The sequence below is a fragment of the Phalaenopsis equestris genome, unplaced genomic scaffold (genome assembly GCF_001263595.1).
Source record: "Phalaenopsis equestris unplaced genomic scaffold, ASM126359v1 Scaffold000150, whole genome shotgun sequence".
NCBI lineage: Eukaryota > Viridiplantae > Streptophyta > Magnoliopsida > Asparagales > Orchidaceae > Phalaenopsis > Phalaenopsis equestris.
This window is the reverse complement of record NW_018164592.1, coordinates 441,367-449,056: the sequence shown is the minus strand read 5'-3', so window position 1 is coordinate 449,056 and position 7,690 is coordinate 441,367.

The window sequence follows — 7,690 nt, the reverse complement described above, 5'->3', positions numbered from 1 at the left end:
GTATATATAGACACACACACACACACACACACATACTCATGTGCTGCATACCCCAACCTGTTGGTATATAGACCAAAATCTTTATGTATATAATATACCGGGGCTGGTGTTGGTGGTGTTTTTAGGGATTGGTTGGGTTGCACATTATGTTATTTTGCTTCCCCTGTTAGGGCTGATTGCCCTTTGGAAAATGAATGTTGGGCTGTTTTTCTTGCATTACAAGTGGCTACTACTTCTCAATTTTTTAATATTGTGGTGGAGACTGACTCCTTCATTTTGTTCCAAATTCTCTCTAAATTGCAAAGCCCCCCTTGAAATGTGGTGTGTATTATCAATAGGATTTGGAATGTGATAGCTGCTTATAATTTGAGCTTGCGGATGAGTTTTATTTATAGGGAAATAAATACCCATGCTGATTATTTAGCTAAAATGGGTAATGCAACTATTTTGGTTGGTTCTATGCCCTCTGAGGATTTGAAAACATTTCTTATGGGGGATAGTTTGGGCATCCCGTTTATCAGATGATGGTGTCGTTGGTTTTGTTTTGTTTTGAAGGTGTTTTGGTTTTGGCGTGTTGGACTTCTGCTGGTTGGTTTTATGCTGGGGTTTCCCGCCAGTTTCTGCAATTGTTATTTTGTCTGATTTGGCTCTTTTCGAATGGTGGTTTGAGGTTTTTTGGGTTAAATGGGGGGGCTGACCTCTGCGTGTTTTCCTCTGCGTGTTTTGGAGTGGTCACCCATATGTGGCCTGAGGTCTGGATCATTATGCCAGCGTTTGTTTTGTCTTGTTTTAGTTTCCATATTTTGGAGGTGTTTTCTTCTGCAGGTTTTCTCAAACATGGACGACTCGACTTATAGTTTGCTTTCTGGTTTGGATCTTAAGGCTCTCTCCTCTACTGCTTTGCAGCTACACTTTTCTGTTTTGCTTTTGAATATTTTCTGGTGGTACATCGCATACTCATTCTCTTGATTCAGACCCTAGTTACTCTCGAGCAGTATTTGTTTTGGCTTTACAACTCCTTTACTTATTTTTTCTTGTCTTTACTATATGGTTATTTTGGAGTACACCTCATTGGATTGATATATTTTTGGTTGGGATACTTGTATTTTTGGGGTGGTTTATACTCTTTTAAGTTTTATGTTTTGACTTTTTTTAGGTGGAGTTGTAATGCAGAGGGAGGATCCCCTAGGAGCCACGAGCTGCTCTTTTCTAAAAAAAAATATGTATATACTAATAAACAAAAATATTTGTGACGTAAGAATATTTGACTTATGAACAAATAAATAGGTACTTATTTTCAGGCATCCATATTTTTATAAATTATAAATTATAAAGCTTAATATGGAAATTTAAAGTTATTTAATATTTATAAAATAAATCTGAAAGAATATATAAAATGTTTGGAAAAAAATCATGTCGAGAAATTTTGAATGAGCATTGAAATCATAAATTTCAAAATTATCGTTGCATATTGTATATAATTAATTTGTGTTAATTTCAAAATAAATTCAATGAATCTCAAGTTAGTCCTGCTATATTTCCAAAATCGTCACATTACTCTCTCTTTCTCCATGGCTATAATCAATTAATCAAATTCTATAAAGCGGTTTTTAGCATACACACCACCTAAAATATTTGTTATAATGATTTAAACACCCCAAAAACTTTGTAGCTACATTTTCACCGCCCAAAATTTCCGTCTTACTCGTTCCCGAGCCTCCTTCCTCCGACAACATTCAAGGGCTGTCTCGTAACGGATTTAGAGCGGGATTTAACCTGGATGTAGGCTGAATCTCATCAGACGATCATTTTGGACAAAATAAAACTGTGCATTTGATAAATTCAAATTTCATGGATTTCAGTCGTAAATCCCGAATATATTAAATTCCGCTAATCAGTGGATTTAAAAGATTTATGCTATATAACTATTGAGATTTGAAAAATTATTCCATACATCCAGACCGTAGATCACCTGATCTACGGTCCCGATAATTTTTTTTTCTTTTTTTTTAAAAAAATAGAAATAATCCTGACCGTAGTTGAACTGATTCAGTATAAAAATTGAAATTATTGGATCAATTCTCAAAAAGTTATGAATCAGAGGTATTGAACTGATTCAGTATAAAAATTGAGATTTACTTAGATGTAGGCAGAACTTTCCAAATAATTTTAATGGATTTAACAGATTTATGGGATTTCATTGCACAATTTTCACGATTTAACCAATTCGGGATTTAATAAATCCAAATTTACGAGATTTACTAAATCCAAATAACTTAAATCTCATCTGTTGTCATACAACCGTCAGAGTGCTTCACCATTTCAACGGCTTTATATTACATCTAATGAATATCTACCATGTATTTACAAACCTAATCTCATGCATCCTTTCTCGGGCAACATTCAGATGGCTTCTCCATTTCAATGGTAATTTGATCTTAGGAAGGAGAAAAGTATTTTAAGAGTATTATTAGTAAGATCTTGTAATTGAACCATGCAATTACATACCTAACAACTTATTTTTTACTTATTGAATATGTATATATTTACATATATAATATCTAATACCTATGAGTATTAATATATATTTAATACCAATGAGTTCATCACAAAAATAATACCTACAAAAAGCGGTACTCCAAAGATACCAAAATTTTGAGAGTATTACAAAAATGTATACCATTGAATATCTATGTATTTACATAGCCAATACCTTAATTTGTATACAAATTTAAGCGATTACCTGATTTCGGGAAGACAAGCTTGATGCTTGTGAAGTAAAATCTTGGAAAGACATTTTTCGAGCTTTGTTCGAAGCTTGAGTTCGTCTCAATAGAACTGCAAGAAGAAGTTTCCTAAATAGTACATGCATACTATTGAATATCCATGTATTTACATACCAAATGACTTAATCTTTATACAACTTCAAGTAATTTATTGATTTCGAGAAGGCAATCAAGCTTCTCGGTGTTTGTGCTGTTGGAACTTTGGAAAGACATCTTTGGAGCTTGGTTCAGAGTATGAGTTCATATTAACATAACTATAAAAGGAGGAACTTAAAGAAGTCAAACATTTGAGAGTACTAATATTAAGACTTTTAGGTCATGAAATCAATATGATCATGTGGTATTATTGTTGGGTGTGTTGAAAAGAGTTCGAACATGTGGTAGTATCACTGAGAGAGTAATATCTATGTTGGGTTATCTTCCCTGACTCATATTTATCTCTTATATTATGATCATGTTGTATTATTGTTGGGTGTGTTGAAAAGAGTTCGAATATGTGGTAGTATCACTGAGAGAGTAATATCTATGTCGGGTTATCTTCCCTGACTCATATTTATCTCTTATATTCATTGTACTTGCGTATATTCAGTTCATCCACTATAATCAATTTGACAATTTTTTCATATAATCATATACAACTTCTCTAACATTTTATACTTGTATTTGTCTGTGTCGGTGCAAATGATTTAAAGTTCATAATATTGCATGGTGATAAAATGATTGAGTATTATCAATTAAGTTATGATAGCACTAACAGATACACATATGAACTTGACAACTATATGGATAGTTGTTAATGAGTTGAATGACTAATGATGTCTTTAAGGGTTGGCTTTCAGTTTAATGATTCAACAAGTTTGCTATTATTTTTTTTGGAAATTGTTCATAGTTTAGAATTTTGGAATGAAGTTTTAGATGAGTAATATAAATAGAGCGATTATCATTTATTTATATATATAGTGGCTACACATGGAGAGTGCGGGCTATAGCCTTGGCCGACTGACAAACATTTGAAGTAAGAAAAATTGAAGCTTCACATATTTGCCAAGTGTCAATATAACTTGTAGTAAATAGGGAACACCTAGTTGTGTAGCTAATGAAATACAAGATATGATAAAAACTTATCCAAACATACCTTCAAAATAAATTAAAACTGGTCTAGAAGGTAAGAGTGCCTTGTCACTGCCGTATATAAAGGTGTGGAGATCCAAACAAGTTTGCATGACTAAATATTTTGATAAGTTGATGATTGTTACAAGTTAGTTCCTACACTATATGCGGAGCTCGTTAGGAGGAATCTCGGTTCTTATATTACTTTTGAGTACAATGACATTGATAAGACATTTAAGCGAGTATATATTAGTTTCAAGACGAGCATTGATGAGTTCCTAGCTGGCTGCAGACATATCGTGAGGCTTGATGCATGCCACTTAAAATCTAAATACTTGAGGGTGTTGCTTTCGGCAAATGTCATAGATAGAAATAGGGCTGTAAATAAACCAATGCACACGATGAACAACTCGAACTCGGCTCGCTTAATACTCAATCATCTTCGTTCAATTTAATAAATAAACAAGCCTAAACGATTTTTAAAAGCTCGGAACTTAAAAGAATTAAACATGAACATAATCGAACTTGTTCATTTATGCTCACAAACAAACTCATTTGTTTTTCAACAGCTAACTCGTTAAATACTCGATATTAAGCTCGATAATAACTCTCTTTATATATGATATATTATTTGAATGAATTTTAATTAACTAGAATTTATTTAATAAGATATTTAATAGTAATATATAATTATATCAATAATTATGTTGTTTAACTATTAATTATATATTTGTTTTATTAAAGTTTAGGATTTAGATATGAAAATATATAAAATTTGTGTGGTATGTATGAAATACCCTTTAAAATTAACTTTAAAATCTTGCAAATCTCACTTCCCTTTAGACTCTCATAGTTTCGTGTTTTCCAGTTTCACCCGAAACATACGAAACCTTGAGTTGTTAGAGCGTACAAGATTGAAGGCAACGACAAGATCGTGATGTGCATTGACCTCTAAAACTCTAGCCTCTCGTACATCTCTCTTTTCCACTTGGCTAAAAAAAAATTACCTGATTTAAAAGTGATGTTGAGAAAGTACAGTGTAAGTATTGTAAGTTATATATGATTAAAAATAAGGATGATACAACAACTCAATATAAAAAATATCTACAAATTATCCAAAAAAGCTAAGAAAATGACAAGTGTATATCACTGTGAGAAATCTAACACCTACATCTAAATGTGAGAATTGGGTGCAAAATCGGAAGTATGAGTATGATTATGTTAAAATATGAGAGATTACATCTCATATGATCATTATTCATAAATTAATTTCATTTTTATAGAGTTTACAATCAATAAATTAATAGGTGTGATCAAATTTTTAAAATTATTCATTAATATTTTATATGAAAATCTAGATACTCGTTTGAATTTTTATCTTGTTTATTAACTCGTTCACTTGTCATAAACAAACAAGTACAAATCAAGTTTATACATTAAAAAATTTAAACAAGTCAAGCTTGAACAATATATGAAAGCTCAATACAAGCTCAAGCTGAACATAAATAACTTGTAATTTTCCTAAGCTAATTCCGAACTATAACATACTCGGCTCGGCTCGATTACAACCCTAGATAGACATAATGGACTATTTGCAATTACATTTGTAGTTGTTGAGTTTGAGTCAAAGAGGTCTTGGGAATAGTTATTGCCAAATTTTAGCTATATCTTTTAAGTTTAAAGTTGTGCCAATAGGGTTTATTTCGAAAATAAAGAATTGTATGATTGAGGCATTACGGTGTACTTTTCTAGATGCAGAATATAGAGTTTGCAGATATCATTTATGAAAGAACATTAAAAAATATCACAATTTTCAAGGTAGCAAAGCGATTCGACACAATTTGACTAGCCTCAAATGCGTACACTAGATCAAAATTCGATGTGAAACTCAATGAGATTTTTGAAATTAACTTACAACTTAAGCATATCTGGTCAATCTTCTGTACAAATAGGAGAAACATCAACTTTTGTCTAAAATTAGAATTCAAAACAATACAAGCAACATATCAAAGTCCAACTCATGGATTAGAGAAGCTAGAGAACCAGTTGTAAATTCTGTGGATATGATTAGAGAAATATTAACGGAGAAAAAAGCTACAATAAGCTTAAATCAAGAAAATAGAGGGGAAATTAATACTTGCAGCTGAGGAGTACATAAGAGGGTTAACTAAATAAAAGACAGTTCATTATTGAACCTTCAACACAATACGTGGCCAAGTCGAGGGATATCAAGACAGATATAAAGTTGACTTCCAACAGAAAGAGTATATTTGTGGATATTGGCCAATGATTTATCGCCCATTTATTCATGTTGTTTACTTCATTGGCAATAAAGAGCTAGCATCGTGGCATACCTATGTTGATGAGTATTTTCATACGATCATGTATTTCTCCCATTGTTTTCAAGTCATACGTCATATATTGGTTGATTTTTAACATTATCAATATAATTATGGATATAAGATAGCCTAAGATGGTATATTTGTCACCCTCCTGGGAAAAAGTGAACAACTTGTACCTAACGACGAACTTCATATGTATGCACCAAATACAACAATACCTGGAAGAAAACTGAGGAAGCAGAGAATAAAAAAAATTATGGAGGGTCAAAACAAAAAAGAGTAAAATGACCAACAAATGAAAAATTGATTTAAAAATAGTTAATAAAAACATATGCAAGATTAAAATCAGGGGAAGAGGGATCTTTAAAAAAGAAAATTTAAATATCTTTCACTCTTAGAAGGCTGCTTAGAATTTGTAGGCAACGATAACCATGAGGGTTGTCAGTTAAGGACCTTGTTTTGTTAGCTTATAATTAGCAAAAAGATGGTAATCAATATGATTAGCATCAATAAAGAGATGTAGATTATCTTGCTCAAAAAATGAATCTCTAATAAAAGTACACGTGTGATCAAAATTCCTATAAACATTAAGCATAAAAGTTTTTATCTTGTTGCATGGAGGAAAATTTGGACCCCATAAGAGGATGAGCCCTACGACAGATTCAAAATGAAATTAAAGTAAAGCATAGACATCTAATAATTTTTTAATTACAAATTTGTATGTGAGGATTGTGGGAGGAGCTGTTATAATGGCTAAGGAAGGGAAATTATAGCAATAAGTGGTAGAGATGCATATGAAAATAAGTATTAAACTTCAATCCAAGCTATTAAAACCAAGAAGCATATAATAAATACCATGAGAAACAAAGCAAAAAAATTACGATGCAAACGAAATTACAGGAGGAAGATGACCCAAAAACTATTCTGCCATTAACACCGGACGAAGAAAAAAATTATACCTGGGTAAAATATCAACACCGGATTTGTACTTAGGCATGAGATCTACACTTCCACAACCGTAAAATCGAAATTACGGAGAGCTAACCTTAGGGACGAGGGACGTGCAAAGCCAAGGCTGCGAGGGAGATGACCTTAAGCGCGGGAAAAATATTACATGAGGACTACTGAAGTAGAGCTACTTTCTTCTTATGTTATTCTGCGTTATTTAAGTATTTATGTAATGGTATTGTGTTATTATAACATCAAAAATATTCTCAAAACAAATAAATAACACCACAATAAACAAATAGCACCACAATAACATCTGAATAATAAGAATAACAAATGTAATACTTTTCCTTGAGCGCCAGAAATCCTCTGCAACAACGATGGAGGAAATGGGCGCAGAAGGAGACGCGGGATGGCCATGAGACATGAGAGAGAACGACATAGAAAACGATCGACGGTTTTGGAGACGGGGGCGAGCGAAGCCCTACAGAGGAAAAAAAATTT